Here is an 18,983-nt window from a genome sequence, read left to right as displayed (position 1 = left end):
AAAAGGTCTTTTCAGGCAATTTATAGGTCTTCAACTTCCGAGCCCTACTTATCGTATATCAAAGACGTGATGAATATTACCTTCTGTCCCTTTCTGATTTTGTTGAGCATTGCTCAATGTTGTTTCAGCAAGAGATCCTTCTCTGGTCTTATACAGATGAGATTTACCATCTCCAATCTTCTTATTATTTTTCTCACTGTAACAGAATCTTTATCGCCATATATTTTATTTGTTGCTAGGCTTTCTTGAGAAAATGTTAAATTCTTTTGCACCTGTTACAATATTGATACCAGACATCTAACCTGCATAGCGGATACTTATTTCACCAATACAGAATGCTCTTGTAGCTTCTTCTGGACTTGTAAAGCATGACATAATTCTGCTGTAAGCTGATAGAAAAGCCTAAAAATTGCAATTCCACCAAAGAATAACGGGGAATATGGTCATGGTTAAGTACATTAGCAAATGGTGAAATTTTCTTGTGTTTTTTTTTCTGTAAGGAATTCAAGCCGACTTCTTATCTGTAAAAAGAACCTTCGATATTGAAAGCTATAAATTGTTATTGTATACGAGGGTTCCTGTCGGAGAATATTTTTTACTATCAGGTTTAGATTTCTTCATACTGCAAATTCACATGACGTTGCTAGTCCCTTTCGAAGGAAGCCATAAGGCTCTGTTGTCTACTGATCTGAGGCTGCGCCCATGCGGGAGTTCGATTTCCAAATGGGCCGACTACCTGGTTGTTTTTTCCCTGGATTTCTCTAACAATAAGGTTAATATCATGTAACTTTGAAGAAGAGACGTAGACACGATAACTGTCAAATCAAGCGAGGGCGAGTATTGATTTTATTAAACTGTTTTATAAGATGTTAACAAATATTGCGTGCCAATAATTAAATGGAGATGAATTGGTCGAGGTCCTGTTTGAAGACATTTTCCCTTGATCATAAGGTGGAACAGAAATCGTTCTAGGATGCCAGTTTTATTTTATTTTTTGATTTGGACTTGGTCCCACATGCCGGCTTCAGCTCAATAACATTTTACTGTGTAATGAAAGCGTTAAAATGTTTTAGGCTACAGGTATATCGCTGCCAGACGACTTTGCCACTTGCGGGCGTTGTACTGCCGGCATGAATCACGCCTGAGGAATGAGGGCGCTCTGCGCTGAAATAGTAAACTTCGTTGTCTAATAACATGTACATTTTCGAGAGTAAAGAATGGCTACAGAATTCATTTAATTACAGTGTATGAAACTTGAGAATATAATGTAAATCTTAATCCGTTAAGTTCAACTAATTTTAATGGTAAATACATGTCATGCGTGATATTTAATTCCTACATATTATTTTGAAGAGCTCAAACTTTCGGCATAAATACTATTTCATTTCCTCAACACTACACAGAAGCCCTGTCGAGAGCTATACTTTTTAAGTTGAAGTTTCGTGTCGCAGTTTATGATAAGTTAAGAAACCTGTTGTTGAATTAGGTTAAGAAATCCTGTTGTTGAATCGGAGGGCCAAAACCTAATTTGCCAGCTATTTACACTCATAAAATTAAACATTGATACTCATGATCGTCGTATCGTCATTTTTTCCACCTTAGCAGGCATTTGTCTCCCTTAAAGAATTAGAAATTTCTAAATCTGAAAGTCAAATTTCCCGGTATGATCTTGGTTACAATTTCGTACGTAGTGTATCGAAAGACCTCTAATTAAGTGTTAATTAAGAGATCATCAGTTGCGCGTTCACCGGATTACTCGTGAATGGACTGAGGAAAAAGTACTTCGACCCCACTTTCATTTTCATTCAGCTGTTATCCACGTAATTCATGGCGTCGTTTGTGAATACCTTTGTATGTATTCGAAAAGAGACGTTATATAATGAGTTACCAGTCGTAGCTCTCTGTGCCAAGGATCCGGGTTCAGGCCACGTTGAGCAAGACAATTTCGGAATTTGTAGACACGTTGGTATGAGGCAAGTTACGTGTAAGTAGTATGTACTTTGCGTGTACTATTTCCATATAATGCAATTTCTTTGTCACCATCTTAGTTTTTTTATGGTAATTTGTTGCAATAGTGACAAATGGAAAATGCCTGCAGATTGCGTGTAATTTAATGGGTTTTATTTTTTCATAAAGGCTGGTCCACAATAAACCGGGAACGAGAACGGAAAAATTGTTAAAATGTATTTAAACGTGAGTATTTATAATTAACACGAAGCTTGTCGGAGCCCGAGAACAGGAACGTGAGAGTTGGCCAAGTTTTAACTTTGCCTTCTCGTTTCCGTTCATAACGTACTAGATTCATTCTGTTATCAAAAGCTATTTGGTCGTCGTATATTTTGTAGCAAGGAGGCTGTGACATAATTTCTTTTTCATTCATTGTTTGCAACAAATGTTCAGTAGAATCACTTTCAATATATTATGCTACGCGTATATGTGACCAAACTACCACGTGTATAAATTTTGAAGTTGGTTAATCTGTGATCATGTTGGCTCGCTTGTACTCATGAGAGAACTCCATTGGTCAGTTACACACGAATAAAATAATGCGTAATATCGACTATCGTTATTGACATACATATCGATATGCATAGTAGTTTCCGTTCTCGGTTTATTGTGAATCGAAAATCTTCACGTTCACGTCCTCCGCTTCCCGTTATCGTTCTGGTTATCTTTTCCGGTTTATTGTAGACTAGTCTCAAGTTCTATATTATATCGCCGCTCAAATATAAAATTTGTGTATTTTTGCGTCACAAGTGTCTTCTTTCGACTTTCCGATACAATGTCGTTTTTGTAGAAAAATGACTATTTTTATGTAGTGCTGATTGCACTGAAAGATAAGAGTTTAGTTGCGTTATTCATAGCATTCAAGGAAATGAAGAGTACACTATAATTGTAAATCGCGCTAGCCATATTACGCAATTACAGAATTTCTGAAGTTCCCCTAAAGTGTATTCGTAATATATAATATAATAAATACAGTATATATAAACTATTGTAATTTTGAGAAAACGGGAATGACGAACAGAAATTTGTCCTGTGCTCTCATTTAAAGAGAACTTATCCCAGGAACAGTTCTCCAGCCTTAAGTTATTTTCTAAATATGTAATTTTAGTTGTAATCTGAATGTTCATAATATTAACCCTTTATTAATATATTATGTTTAACGTAAAAGTAATTAGTTACGTTTAACATAAAAATAATTATTTAAAGGTATGTTTAATTTCTTTCGGTGTATTAATAAATTATCACCCGGCGTATTGCATAATTGCATTGACCCAACATTACCAAAATACCGAACAGTCATCACTTCCATTCATCGTCTGTGGTTTGCTGCTGTAGTTGGGAAGGGACGATAAATGACTAATTATTAGGTACTGCGTTTTTCGTTTTATTTTTTGACGATAATCTGTTTTTTACGATCGCTTGATCATTTTGATTTCCAAAGAACGGAGTAGATTTTTTACCTTTCACAGTACGGTCTTATCCACATTTCTGTTAATGGTGTAAATTCTGTACTGAACAAACAGTGCTGAATACAACTCGAATGACTACGGAAAAAAACTTAACATCGTGATTTCACGATATTATTCGCATAAAGTTTATGTACAAATTCGCGTAATTCGAATTCGCGAAAAAAAAGTACATCTTAATTTCGGTTAATTAACATACGCAGTGCCTAAGCATTTTAGGGTATATTTAACGAAGGTCGGCTTTATCGTAAAGGCAGAAAAGTCAGGTCCCTACTACATAATTACGTATAATAAGGAGATATCAGATGTCAAAAGGAGGCTTGTTAAAATTTTGTGTTTTAAATTTTGGAATGTTGCTGAACGTATTTGTTAGTGTAGTGGCATACCAGAAAGACTGCAAACTCTAAATTAAATTAACTTGGGACTTTATTGAGGAAGCGTGGTGTGCGCAGCTAGGTGTAATAGTGGCTGTGAGAGGGGTGACACCCACGATGTGGCCACCTGAATACCGCCGAGTCCACCCCGCCGGGGCCCCCTGCCCGCCATGCCTGCTGGCGAACTACCCGCATAAGCCGGTTGAATTATTTCTGTTATTTCTATTTTAGTATGCAGTCGCCGCTACGCAGTACTTCAACCTGTGCAGCCAACTGCACTGTACTTCATTCCTTTACCTGTATCCTAGCATTGTTTGAGATCGTCACAATCCTGTTCTTCTTCGCCAGTATCTTCATTGTCCAGATTTGTGGTGGTAAAGGTGTCCATGCGCCACTTTTAATCAATATATTTGCTTATATTACAATTTTGCCATTTCTGCATCGTGTCATCGACTCTGAAGTTGGTGTGTTCTTTTCCTTCGTTTTCGCCCCGTTGGGCGTCTGTTATGCGTTCTCACCTCTGTCGGGCGGCTTGGTTTTCCATTCTCGTTCCTGTTGGGCGTCTTGGTCCGTTCTCGCTAAACCCCCCCCCCCTTCACCCGTCGGACATTTGTTTTTCCGTTCTTGTTGGAGGGTTTGTTTTCCGTTCTCGCCCCCCCCTCTCCCTCTCCCCGTCGGGTATATTGTTTTCCGTTCTCATCCTTGCCGGGCGTCTTGTTTTTCGTATTCGCCCCCCCTCGTTCTCGCCCCCCCCTACCCCACAGGGCGTCTTGTTTCTCGTTTTCGTTGCTGTCGGGTGTCTTGTTTAACGTTCTCACCCCTGTCGTTTTACGCTCTCCTATCAGACGTCTCGTTTTTCGCTCTCACTCCTATCAGGCGTCTTGTTTTCCGTTCTCATCCTTGCCGGGCGTCTTGTTTTTCGTATTCGCTCCCCCTCGTCATTCTCGCCCCCCCCCACTACCCCACAGGGCGTCTTATTTCTCGTTTTCGTTGCTGTCGGGTGTCTTGTTTTACGTTCTCACTCCTGTCGTTTTACGCTCTCCTATCAGACGTCTTGTTTTTCGTTCTCGCCCCCTTGTTGGACGACTTATCTTTCCGTTCCGGTCCCTGTCGAGAACTCTTATTCTGTTCTGGTACCTGTCAGACTTAACTTTCAGTTCTGGTGTCTATCAGGCGACTTACTTTCATACTCGCCCTCCATGTCGGACAACTTGTTTTTCGTTTCCTCGGCGTCTGTCGGACGACGCGTGTTGTTTTCCGACCTCGCTCCGCCCCTCCATGTTGGGCGTGTTTTTCCCGACCTGTTGGGCGCCTTGCTCTCATTCAAAATTTATTACAACGCTGGGAATTTTCATGAGATTTGTGAGTTGCATTTTTATTTACGTGGTCAGTTGTTTCCTTCTGCCCGAGCTGGATGACGTAAATTGCCAATACTAGTGGCTCCTCTACATCATAACCTCACGATAATAAATCAAACACTGCAAGGTATTCTCACATGCAGCTGTTGACAGGTCTGTACATTGCAGTAGTGTCTCAGGACCTGTTGCCAAGTGATTTGAACTTATTTAGAATTCTGCGAATGCGTTCATTGATATCACAGTAAATGGTTAGCCGCCCACCGCTCTGGGGTAACGGCTAGCGGAACCGTGAAATGAGCGGATCCGGGTTCAAATCCGTTTGGGACAAGTTACCTATGTGGGTGGGTTCTTTTCTGAGGTTTTCCCTAAACCAATTCAAGCAAAATTGCGATTAACTTTCGACGCTGCACTCGGATTCAATTCGCCTTTATTTCTTCATATTTCATCATTACCATAGTCCGGGTCAAGTTCACGGTGCAACGTTGTATATTCGTACAAAAGCGCGACCGTTCGGCGTTGAAAATCGTTCACAAAACAGGTTGGTAAGTGCAATAAGCTTCAGGTTGCGATGTAAGCCTTCGGGTCCGTCCTCTTTATAAAAAAAAAGTAATTGCTAGGTATTGAAGTGACATATTTCTATTGATTATGTGTAATTTATCCTATTTTCATGAAGTGAGGTAATAGGCCTCGTCTTCGTAGGTTTATTCACTCGGACCATTGTGCATTGCATGCAACGCTGCTTGGTTGTAGCTTACACCTCGTTGACATGAATGTTTTTTCTCTGTCATTGTGGTGACTTACTTTCTTCAGTGGAGGTCAAGCGTCGTTCTGAACTCACGTCACTTTGCTCACGTGTAATGTCGAGTCGAAAGTGTTCCTAACATACAGTAAACTTCGAGACTAGCATTTTAGGCTGTGCACACGACTGTAAATTTTATCTCGAAAATCCCTATGGCGAACTTGCAACACGAAATTTGAAGGGCCGTGTCAAAGGAAGTTAGACTAGGAAATTAAGAGGAAGTGTAAGGAGGGAGAAATAATAATAATAATAATAATAATAATATCGTCGCATCTATTAGACTAATTATATTATTTGTTCACGTATTAAAATAACCTTCTGTATTATAAATTTCAATTTTTTCCCCCAAGTTTTTCAAGTGTTTAAATATCATTGCTATGAGATTTGTGGTTTATGAAATTCAGAATATTTAATTACAAACGATGTTCGAGGATTTCTAATGCTACTGTTTAGTCCAGTCTTGTATTAGGCGAACCATGTATATTCAGATTTTCGCGATCAGTTCGTCTTTGTTGACCGAAATTTCGTACAAAAAGAAGCTCTGTGCACTTCACTCAAGCTGGAGGCGGAGAAATTACACCATTTGAAGAATGAATTCTCGGGAATTGTCTTAACAAGCAAATGTATAACATATTTTTAAGTCCTGCATTAAACGGTCGAGAAATTTTTACTACTTCAGTTTTTCTCGGGTATAGCAAACTGAAAATAATGACAGGCTAATTATTTCCTAGAACTGGTTTTTGATATGCAGAATGGTCCAGTTCTCTCTGCTATCTCTCTTTGTTAATATCCATTCTCGTTGTTTAAGAAAATCAGATCCTTTAATCTGTTTGAAGTTTTTTCTTCCCTTGAAGTGGAGATGTCAACCGTTTTTTGGTATTTTGAACAAAGAAGAGGGAAATATAATTTAAAGTACTGTATTTTATTTGGATCTCTGATAGGCCTACAGGCTGCTTTTTCTGTAAACATAGTAAGCATTTATTTGCAGTCCTCTATTCTACATAGTGGCTGTATTAATAGTATTCTGTTTAAATGTCAGTGGACTCTGGCTCTTTTCCCGCCATGGAAATAAAAAATTTCCCTGCCATTGGAACTATGTTTCATGTCTTACATTTGTTCTGCATTGTCTCGTGTGGGGTTCTTGAGACTTTTGACCTTATAACATAACCAAGGAGCGTCGCTAGTTGTATGTCTAAAATTGTTGTACAGTATTTATAAAGCTTTCAAACCTTGTATTATCATCATAAAAGTATATTCCAAGAAATCGCAAGTATCATGAGAGGAAAACCAGCACGAAATGGAGTGGAAGAGTAAAGGATCATTGATGGGAAGTAGTGAAAGATTTTTGGATTAACTTTTTGGAACCTAGAACCATTTATAGAATACCAGTCTGACCTAATGTTGGAGACCTTCGGAACAAGCTACCGTGTCTGGCTGGATGGCCTTGCTTCTAAAATTCATTATGTAAAGAGAGAGACGGGGGGAGAGAAGAGAGATGGAGTAAAGAAACAGGTTGTCTTGCCAATTTCCCAGAAAGAGTGTATGCAGTTCACAAATCCAGTCGTTCAGACGGCGAAGTGATTAGTTCTGTCGTTTAATAGCTACAAAGAATAACTATCTGAAATTAATTTAGCAGTACGTAGATTGACATCTTTTTGTATAGATCTTCGTCTATTTGAAACGCTAAAGGTTTATATGTTTACTGCAGTATTACTCTAAATTATGTCTTAATTTCAGAATTCTTAGTTTATTTTAGTAATTGTTCATGTTAGCAGCATCGTTGCATTTATTTTGTCATAAAATCGGAGCATTATAGAAGAGTTAACTATATAATTTTTATAGTATTTCATATTTTATAGTATGCTGATAGTAACGGCAAATTTAACTACCTCCTAATGGAACGTACAGTATATAGTCGGGAAGGACAGATCTTATACTAGAAAATATACTAGAGCAAATAAATGTTAAATCGACAGTAAATGTATAATGTTATCTGAGACAATGAAAATAAGATTTAATGTCCGTTTATAAAGTTCTAAATAAAATTATCAAATCTAAGCTCGAACATCAGAAGACTTTCAACAGTACTGAGTGAAATTTGGACTCTTCCATACTAAGACTTCTAATATATAATATTAGGCTCGGATATGTCATAGTAGGTAGTTAATCTTTGTTTTAAATCACAGACCGAATTTATATAGAAATTAGAAATAATGCAAATTCTTGGTAAAATTGATAAATATTAGAAATCTGTATCATATTTGTTTACATAATGACTCTCGCGCATTAATTTGATCTTATTTTCAGATTAATTTAATGTTTTTTTTTTGCATATGTTGTGAAATACCTTTCTGTAATACTATTAAAATAATACTGAGTTGAAAATGGTTTTAAATCGTTGTGGTATAAATCGTGCTCTGTAAGGATCTTCAAGAGTCGGGCCTTTTTAGTGGGGGGGGGCAGTGCAGATACGGAAATAAAATATGGAGTTTCGCTATTCTGTTTCGCTTACTACACACCGCGCATGTGGAGTAAACAAAGAGTCCCTGTATGTATGTGTATATATATATATATATATATATATATATATATATATATGCTATTTGTGGACAGTCTTGTGAAATTGTTGCCTACATATAGGTGGCATTCCCATAAAGACTCTCTCCATATTTTAATTTCGTATCTGTACATTCCATAGCACAATATTGATAACTCAGCTTCATTTTAAGAAGAAAATTAACGGAAGTTTAAGGTATAATTTGTAATAAAATGAAATCGACGAAATATGAAATTTAACTTGTGAAACGTATTGTAAAGGTTGTTTTGTCTAGTGGGTTAAGAATATGTTGGAACACGCTTGCGGAAGTAGGGAATGAAGCCTCACCTCCATCTACGAAATCTGAGGATACGGGCAGTCCAGGTGTAACCTAAATGAGTTATGAATGAGAGTATTTGGATTTCCTATGCAGTTATATCAACAAGCTAACGGCGGTCTGTTTTGTTTCAGGATTCTGAACGAGCTTTATGTACCTAATACAGTTGAAATAATGGTTTCCATCTCTTCTCAAATAAGGTAAGATTTTTTTCTGAGTTGTCTGTAGACTGCTGTTTAGATTTGTACGTTATTTAGCACTTTCCAGGATTTCGAAATATAATAAAACTGTTTGACTTGTTGTTTTAGTTTTAAAAATCCACAAACTTTTGACCACTTTATCACATTTACTCAAGAATGTTGATACGGTACTTGAGTAAAGTAGAAAGTAAAGTAAATTGAATGTACTGTACAGTATGTCCGGGAAGTCCGTATACCTTTATACCTTACTAGTTTCTTATCAGCGTATCATATTATATTAGTATATTGTAATTATTAGTAATATTCATAATAATATTATTAGTAATATTTCAGCACAAAAATCAAAAGTAATGGCATTTTTAGGACAAGACCCAGTCAGAAGTAAGATAATAACATAATAACCAATGCCTCGAACAAGTACAACATTTAAATTATCTGGGTTGTGAAATATCTTATCAAAATGAAAAAGATGTGAACAAGAAAATTACCAAATTTACACAAATTCTAGGAATAATAAACACTACATTAAAAGCTAAATTAGTACAAAAATATAAAAGAATAAAAATATATAATACACTAGCATTACCCTCCCTTTTATACGGAAGCGAGATTTGGACATTAAAGAAAAAAAGACATGAACAGAATCAAAGCAACGGAAATGAAATTTTTCCGGAGGACAGCAGGATATACTCTTTTAGACCGAAAAAGGAATGAAGAAATTTTAGAACAATTAGAAGTAGAGTCAGTAGAAGAAAAAATCAGCAGATACAAATTCAATTGGCTAGATCATGTAAGAAGAATGGAAAATTCAAGAATCCCACAAATTATGATGCAGTATAAACCTAGAGGACGTCGTCGACCAGGAAGACCTTTCAGAAGACTGCTAGATGGGGCCGAAACAGGTCTACAGAGGCCTACTTTGTGAAGGATGATGATGATGATGATGATTCATAACATTAGTAATATTGTTGGTGCATTGTTGTTATGTCGGTGTACCTTTATTTTCGCCTCACTCGATCGTTATTCTATGAGTTGAAATGGCAGACGCAAGTTCGTTTTCTGTTAAAGAGAGGTTAATCACGAATGTATGGATACATGAATATCCTCGCACAGGAGAGAGAATTAGCATCATACGAGAACGCTTCAGGGAACGAACTTGTCTGCCATTTCAACTCACAGAATGACGATCGAGTGAGGCGAACTTAACAATAACATTTTTTCTAGTAGGTAGATCCTACTGAAGAACATTTTATTGTGAACCTATGTGTAACGTTAAATTACTATTTTGTCTTCTAATTGTGGACAATTTAGAGGCATGTATGTAGGTGTAAATGTAACTTACATATTTTTCTATGTGAGAAACAATGTTAATATCTCTACTTTAAACAAACTAAGTGGAACAAAAGGCCTGATGGCCTTAACTACACCAGAATGAATGAAAAAATAAATAACAAAGCGAGGGATGTTGTTTTGCCTTGTGCTTATGCGACACATTACTGTGAATTATATTGAAACTCACCAATTGGAGTTAAACAACAGATGTGAAATGTTGACTGAAGTTCCAGTGCACAACAAATTATTACCTCCAGATTGTGGATCACAAACCCTTGCCTATTATCCGAGAACAATGCCTCATATTGGGAACAGGAACTTCTACATCACACTATGTTAACCTTGCATGTTTGAATATCACCAACATACACACTATCAAGTTCACATATGTTTTGGCCTTCCTAAACTTAGCGACTTTGCAAGGGTTTGGTAGCCACTTTTCTCAAACATACTCTTAAATGTTTTTCTTAGAACTTCTATTTTCGAACTTGAGATAGTGTTTAGTTGCCTTTCAACATGCTGTATTTCTTTGATTGAATTACTCAATAGATTTACAGAAGTTTCTAGTTTCTATATTGAGTGACTGTAGAAACCGAAACCAGCAGCTATGAAGGCAAAGTCACATTTTAAAGTAGTATCACATATTAAATTCTGAATAATCTCAATTGCAGAGGCATCGTCTTTGTCCAGTTCACGTACTACAGATGTAAGTGCTTCATAATGCAGCACGGCATTAAGTCAGATGCCCCAACACATGACTCCAGTGTAAGAGGCAATGGAAGATCAGGATTTATCTTTTTTAAAAGATCAATCCGTAATGGTGATTTTACAAAGACTTTTTTTTCCTTTGGACACTTAACTTGTTTACATTAGGAAGGATAAATGAATCGGATTGTTTCACACAAACTATGCAGGGCGTGAACGACACACGTTACATGAATCATGTTAGAATTTATAAAACAGTTGTATTAACGGGTGTTCTGTATGGTTGTGAAACTTGGACTCTTACTTTGAAAGGGGAACAAAGATTAAGGGTGTTTGAGAATAAGGTTCTTAGGAAAATATTTGGGGCTAAGAGGGATGAAGTTACAGGAGAATGGAGAAAGTTACACAACGCAGAACTGAAAGCTTTGTATTCTTCACCTGACATAATTAGGAACATTAAATCCATATGTTTGAGATGGGCAGGGCATGTGGCACTTATGGGCGAATCTAGAAATGCATATAGAGTGTTAGTTGGGAGGCCAGAGGGAAAAAGATCTTTGGGGGGCCGAGACGTAGATGGGAGGATAATATTAAAATGGATTTGAGGGAGGTGGGATATGATGATAGGGACTGGATTAATCTTGCACAGGATAGGGACCAATGACGAGCTTATGTGAATGGCAATGAACCTCCGGGTTCCTTAAATGTCATTTGTAAGTTCCTAATTAAGTAAGTATTGACATGTAGGAACCACAAATGTTCACATAACATTTCTTGTAATCTTTGTTAAACTTTCCAACAGCTCATGAAGAGCAACGATGAACTTATCAGTGACATTTTTATAATATTTTAAAATATATAACACACTACTACCAGTTAAAATCTGTCGAATATGCTCAAAATAAAACAACAGTAAAGTAAGAGAAAGTTTTTCATCTGATGAGATAGCTTTTCCTTAGTATTGTGTCCTTTCCTGTGATTTCTAGCAGTGAATATCTGTGTAATGAACGTTTTTTCTTCATTCTCCTCCTGTTCTATAGCAGTAACGACAAAACATCCTAACTCGAATCCATTTTACTAACTAATCACAAATTGTTTTATCAGAAGCTACTAACTAATCAGTTGGCAATACTAGCTGTGTTCGACACCAGTGACCCACGAGTGTGTGAAAAGGGCCTTTGGGGAACTGTTTACAGAAGCAGAAAATAAAACACGCACAGTAACATAGTCACTGTATGGCGTAATCTCGAGATTGGATTGTATTCTTCCCCGATGAAGAACGTGCAAGTGAATAATTCTTATCTCGAGCGGAAGTGAAGCATTCCTATTCAATTCTTTCGAGATACAAATTTTTGTTAAAAGAGAATAGGAAGAGTACTAAAATATGTATTTATATAGAAAATATCGATAATATTTATTCGCATAACTTTTTATTTTTTTTGTAAAATGTGTGTTTTTATGTAAAATAAAATTTGGAATATGGATATTAAACTTTGTTTTATGAATGTACGCATTAGGAAAAAATAATTACATACAAATTCGGGCCCTATTCATGTAGAACAGGAGAAGAATACAGTTCATAATCAAACCAATACCTCTTAATCTGTTGTAAATATAAGCATAAAGGCTGATTCACAATAAACCGAGAACGGAAATAATGTTAAATACATTTATTTTAACAATATTTACGTTCTCGTTGTCGTTACCGATCCCGGTTTATTGTGAACCAGCCTTAACTCATATCCAAAACCGTCAGTTCCAATATTTATATTAGACTAAATCATTATATGTTCTTCCAGGTGGTCCAGCAGGCATTTTCTCACATTCCTTTTCAAAATAACGTACTATTACCAGTGTTTAAATGACGTATTTTGTGTTCTTCTCCAATGCTTTTAGAGACGTTCTGTTGCTAGGAAACACGATTATAGTGTAAATTCCAGTGCTCTTGCAAATAAAGGAGTCGTTAAAGCACCTGAAGTTTGCCTGAAAGCAGTTGGTAGGGAATCGTGATTGGGTGATTTAGTCCAGACGAGAGTGCCTAACCCACTTCCGCTCCGAGAATTCCACCACGTTCAAAGAGCACGCGGAAACTCCCAGAGCAGAAGTACAATTAGACCACCCGACGATCTGCCAACACATTCCGAGAAGTCCTCATGTGGGCAAAAGCTCAGAGGGGGGAGGGGGAAGTAATTTCTCATGGCCCGACACCGCTACCGCAACTGTCCCCACATTTCAACTCAGAGTAATAGTGGCACCTCTTGCTGCCGGAATATTGCTAGCTGCTAATTACAGAGAAAAAGTCGATTAACTGGAATTTATTAATCGGTTTAACCAGAAGATAGTGTTAAGCAGAAATTAGATTTCCATAATATAACATGGCTGTCTTTCCTCAGAAGCATTGATGGACATAGGCCCGCTCACTTCATTCATTCAGTGATCGGAATATTTGGTCCATTCGTTCTGATTCTTCTAAGAATTACGACATAAGTAGATATATTTCTTTAGGCTGTGAGGCAAATTACCTTAAAAGAAAACTACGACCAAAACGCTAAATAAGAAACTCGCGCAGCTAACCGACCTGTCAAAAGAGTATTACATTTATACCTTCTTAAACACTGGCTCGTTGGATTTCTTAGCCATAAAAGCTAACATTTATTCGTAAATTTATTATAAAATCATATTTCCTTGCAGGCAAGTACGCTAAACTTAGTGAAGAATTCTAAGTTCTGCTTCACGTTTTGTTGCTTTCTGAATGAATCATCTACACCCCTCCCGCTCCCCTTGAGTTGACAGTCAACTGTCAGTTAATGCCTACTGATTAACCAGTCATGCACAAGGAAAATGCCTTGTCCCCTTCACATGACCGCTCATTCAATTATTGTCACATCTCCCCACCTCCACCTATTTGCTTTAATAATAAAATTATTTTCACTCTTGAATGTGAAACTACATCGTCTGCTAAAGATTTTTTTTCTTGCCATACCTTCCTGCAATTTTGCGGTGAGAAACGTTAGGTTTACTTTGTTTTGCATATTTCATTATTTCGTATTTAAGTCAGTTGTAAACTGGAATTTAGAGGACAATGCAATAGTGGACGTTCTCCTTCCCCCCCCCCCTTTAAGGCCCTCCATTATCCACCTCTTTGGTTATTGTGTCCTTCATATTTCCTACGTACGATTACCGGGAATTCTGCGATGGTACTAGGCGTTGACAGACATTAAAAACTGTGCAGTCCATGGAAAAACTTATTAGCAATAAAAAGAAACTTTGTGAAAAAAAAGCTGATTCTTATTTCTTATTTATCTTTGTTCCCCCCCCCCCGTTTAATTAATCTGTGATGCAACAAATCTCGGTCTATCTGCTCAGATTCCCATTTCCAACCAGAATTCTCCAATCTTATTTTAGTATGTTCTCTTCATTTGTACTCCACAACTTGGACTTTTTATTCCGTTGCTAGTGTAGTGTCATCAATATTTCTTTGTTCTTCCAAACTTCTCTTGCCTCTTGATTGGTACAAGAACTACTTGACGCCAAGTTTTGCATCCTTGACCTACAACTTGTAGTAGGCGTAGAAGTCACCGCAAAAAGTAGGGATAACTGACAAATAGTAGAATGGAATGGTTCTTACAAGACGACTTGAAACCTCTCTGTACATTGAAATGTGAGAAGTGCAGCTTGCCTTGAGATTACTGCCAGGAACATGTTGCTGATAATTTTATTATTCTATTGGGTCTTGATCATATTCCTTGTTCATTGTTCGTAGTTTTCAAATCAAAAGAAAGTAAACAAGTAAAGTATATTTGATTGCAGGTATATTATGTTGTGCATAAATAACCGGTGTACAAAGAGGTATTTCAATTTAATCCTAGTGACATAGATTCTCCGAATTTTCAGTATGGCCTCTTAATTCGTTAAAGGCATGTGCAATATCTATTCCAGTTTTTTTTTCCTGTAGGCAGTAAGAGCTCATTCCAAGATTTGTATTACGCATTATAACTAAGATCTTAGATTCCTTAAACCCTGTGTAGGGTTACCATCCGTCCGGCAAAAGGAGGACATGTCCTCTCTTTTAATCGTTTTATCTTGTCCGCCAGGAATTAAAAAAAATCTGAAATGTCCGGCATTTCGCATTTCAACTAGAATTAATATGAATATTGAATAATGTGCGATATTATACATAGAATATAGGAGAATAAAACAAGTAGGAGATAGTTCAGGGAGAAGTGATGAAGGAAGAGGGGAAAACAAGGTGAAAAAACAGTATGACTTAAGGAAATGGCGTGGAGGGGAAATAAATCGTGAGAAAAGAAAACTAAGACCTAAAAAGTTTCAATGTGGAAAAGTGCAAATAATTAGAGATGTAGAGTGAGGGGGGGGGTTACAATATTTTTGGTATAATGATGGGATAGGAGTAAAGTAGAGGAAGAATTGATGAAAGACAAGAAAATACTAGTGGAAGAATTGCAATAATAAATTAAAAATAAGTTAGGTCCCAATTAACTTGTACGAGAGGCATGTAAAACGGTGAGTCGGCAGTGTATACTAATAATGTGAAGTGCTTTGAGACATATATACATTTACATATTGCATAGAATATCTAAACAAATGGTAAAGACCTATGAAAGAATTTAACTGCTTTCAATAGCTGAAGCTGGAGCACAAAAAATATGATGACCTATTAACATGCATTGAATTCTTACACTTTAAAAAGTCACTATTCTGATTCTAAGCTATTTTATAAATTTTATTCTTCAATGTACAAAGATATGCCAATCGGGTTAATTTGGACAAAGATTTAAGTTTAGATAAACAATGGTGCAAATTCTTCAAATCCAATAGTTCTGCAAGCACTGAAACTTTCTCAGAACTCTTAAAAATATGTCAATTCTATTTATCTATCCCAAGTCACAGTGGAAGTGCTGAAAGAGTATTTTACCTAATATCTGCTCAATGGACAAAAGAACGAAATCGCATGTTAACGGAGACAGTCAAAGGTATGACATAGTGAAATATAATTTCAAGGACATGTCCTGTGAACAGTTCCATAGTTATTTGTTATAAGACAGAAGTTTGTCTCTTCAGGCTCTTGTGCACAAAGGGGGCTCCACCGATAAGTAGGGTACAGATGTAATACTTATCCATCAAACTAGTGAGAAGGCTAAGGTGAGCCATTGTTTTTATCTTTACTTAATTTTGTTCATACCAATTTTTAAAAAGTCCTTTTTTTTTTCAGCAATGTCCTCTTTAGATTCCATGTTCTCCTATAGAATTTCTTCTCATGGTAACTCTAACCCTGTGGCGTGTGCAGAAATAATGTCCCTTGCATCGGTACAGTGAAACTAGTATTCCAAAATTTAATTCATTTCAACCAATGAAGATTTTAATTGAGAATATTATGCAGATTGGAAACAAGCATGGCAGTCTCCGTAGATGACGTAGTTATTACTATTCATTTAAGACTTGTGTTTTGTGCAACGTTTTTACAGACAAGATGAGTGAAGATTTGTGGTGGGGATGTTCGTTGGGTTAGAGGAAAAAAGTGCAATCGATATCACTTCAACTTCGCTTGTTAACTGCTTGCGAAGTTTTCCAACTAGTGGCACCTGGAGCTCATTCTTTGCATATAAAGAGGTCTTAAACACGAGACCCATCTGTCTTTTTTTGCTAGGTAAAATATCACCCTTCGTTTTCTTTGTGCAACAAAGTGGTTTCCGAGAACTGTAGAGCCGCGCGATTCTGAAGTTGGCGAAGGATCGACGAATTTTTCTCATTACACCAAGTTTAGAAGACAAACGTTCCGATGCTGCAAGTAATTGTCTCGTTATTTAGACGGAAATAGCGTTGTAAGCTATCCAGGGAGTGAAGAAGTTTATTATACCATCTGTACGCTTTCCGTGTTTCTCTAAATTGATTTCTTTCGTATCCAACAATTATGAAGTACATTTTTCTTTGAGGTATGAATATGAATTGGATATATTTGAATTAAAAAATATATGTATTGATTTTAAATGTTAAGGCAAACATAGCATGAAAAGACTTCTCGATGTGGGAGGAATTCGATATCGGACAAATTTTATTTATACCGTAATATTTATGATGAACAGAATAGCTTAGGGGTACGTTTTCTCGGAGTACATAGATATATCATACTATCTTCGTTATTTTATTGAATTTATTGAAGGCTCAGGTTTAAGGGATTAGGTACAGCTTAAAGGAGTAAAATTTTGGAAATGTTCAACATTTTTTTCCTCCATTACTGTATCTTGTACAATAAAAAAAATTGGTATGTGTAAAACACTGTCCTTCTGCTATACGATATATATACAGTGAAACCTGTCTAAAGCGGCCATCTGAAGTTACCTTGTAAAATGACCGTTTTATCAGGTGGCCGCTTGATTAAGGTTGCGGTTTTTTATGAATCAGCATGAAAGTACTGAATTTCATTGACTTTTTAGGACTGTGCGCGTACAAGAATCGTGCATATTATTGTCAGCCTCTTCCATTCTTGCAACTAGCCTTTTCAAAACTCAATTTCTTCGCCCTCGCACACTTGAACCATTCGTAAACGAAATCATTCACATAACTAAACACAGATTCTCTCTTCTTTTTTTGGCCACCATGCATATTTTCCTCCCATTGTTTTAATATTTCATCTTAATTATACCGTGTATTTGTGTCCTTCCACATTTGAATATTTCTGCAATTTTTCTCGCAGATGTTCCCTTCCCGCTTTCTTCAATCATTTTTCGTCTCACCTCTAAACTTAATACCACTCTAGATTTATTGTTAGACTCAAATTAACGTCACAGTTCCTCTGAATTCAACTGAATGAAAAGAAGAAAAATTCGTAAAAGCTGGTCCAAATAGAAAAAGATGGAAAGAGGAGAAAAAAAATATAAAAATTTCGAATGGTTAACTACTGACCTAAAACATACTGTGACATTTTCGATAGAAAACGTCCTTGTTTCAATCCATAAACGAGTAAGAATTTATAGCTGTGCAGAGTCGGAGTGGAAAGTGACAAGAGTCATAAAACTAACCAACTAACCCCAAGATATGGAGGGTGTACTGTTGTACACTTAGCTGTTGTACTCGTGATATTGCTCTCTGTCCTCTATCCATCGAAAAAATAGGTCAGACAGTATCCGTGAAAAAAATTTTTGTTGGACAGTGACTGTTATAGTCAGGTTCCAATCCAAAGAGACCCCGGCCGCTGGCCGAAGCATGAGGTGGCCGCTAAATAAAGAGAGAATTTGTGTTGATCTTATGGAAAATCCAATTGGTTCCAGAGAAAATTGGCCTTTTGGCCAGGTGGCCGTTTAAATGAAGTGACCGCAAAGGCAGGTTTCATTGTATATATATATATATATATATATATATATATATATATATATATATATTTCAAAATTCGAAATTCACTGTGCAGTGATGAAGCGTTTTCCTCATAACTCAAAAAGTATCCAACATTCTGCGATGAAATTTTTTGTGTGTATTTATGCATGTCATATCTACAGTATGGTGCAAAATCACTTCTATACCTTTGATAAATTGTCTGATAAGAAGTAAATTCATTAAAAAAATGGTCAAATATCAGCACTTTTTCTAACACAAAGTAAAAAAAAAATATTATTTAGTAAGGGATGTAGTTGAAAGAGCATGATATTGTAAACGTGAGTTTCAGCAATAAAATAAAAGAGAGAAAACATGAAAAAGTTACAAAGTTTGTGAGTGATGAGGGAAGCGTTTCATCACTGCACAAGTGAACTGACACCGTTTTGAATTTTGAAAAAAAAAAAAAAAATAAATAAATAAAATATATTTTTTCACATAGCAGGACAGTATTTTACACATACCAATTTTAATTATTGT

At 36.5% G+C, this 18,983-nt stretch overlaps 1 long non-coding RNA gene across 2 annotated transcripts in view; it reads left to right on the top strand.

The window, feature by feature from the left end:
- The window catches only part of LOC138715272 (uncharacterized), a 126,007-nt gene that overhangs the window by 12,522 nt on the left and 94,502 nt on the right, over positions 1-18,983 (top strand). For both annotated transcript variants that reach the window (XR_011336210.1, XR_011336209.1), the window contains exon 2: positions 9,012-9,077. This is a non-coding gene — a long non-coding RNA (uncharacterized lncRNA). The remainder of the gene's footprint in view (positions 1-9,011; positions 9,078-18,983) is intronic.

The sequence above is a fragment of the Periplaneta americana genome, chromosome 15 (genome assembly GCF_040183065.1).
Source record: "Periplaneta americana isolate PAMFEO1 chromosome 15, P.americana_PAMFEO1_priV1, whole genome shotgun sequence".
Classification (NCBI taxonomy): Eukaryota; Metazoa; Arthropoda; class Insecta; order Blattodea; family Blattidae; genus Periplaneta; species Periplaneta americana.
The sequence above is the reverse complement of the archived record's forward strand: the minus strand, read 5'-3'. Positions and strand labels throughout refer to the sequence as shown.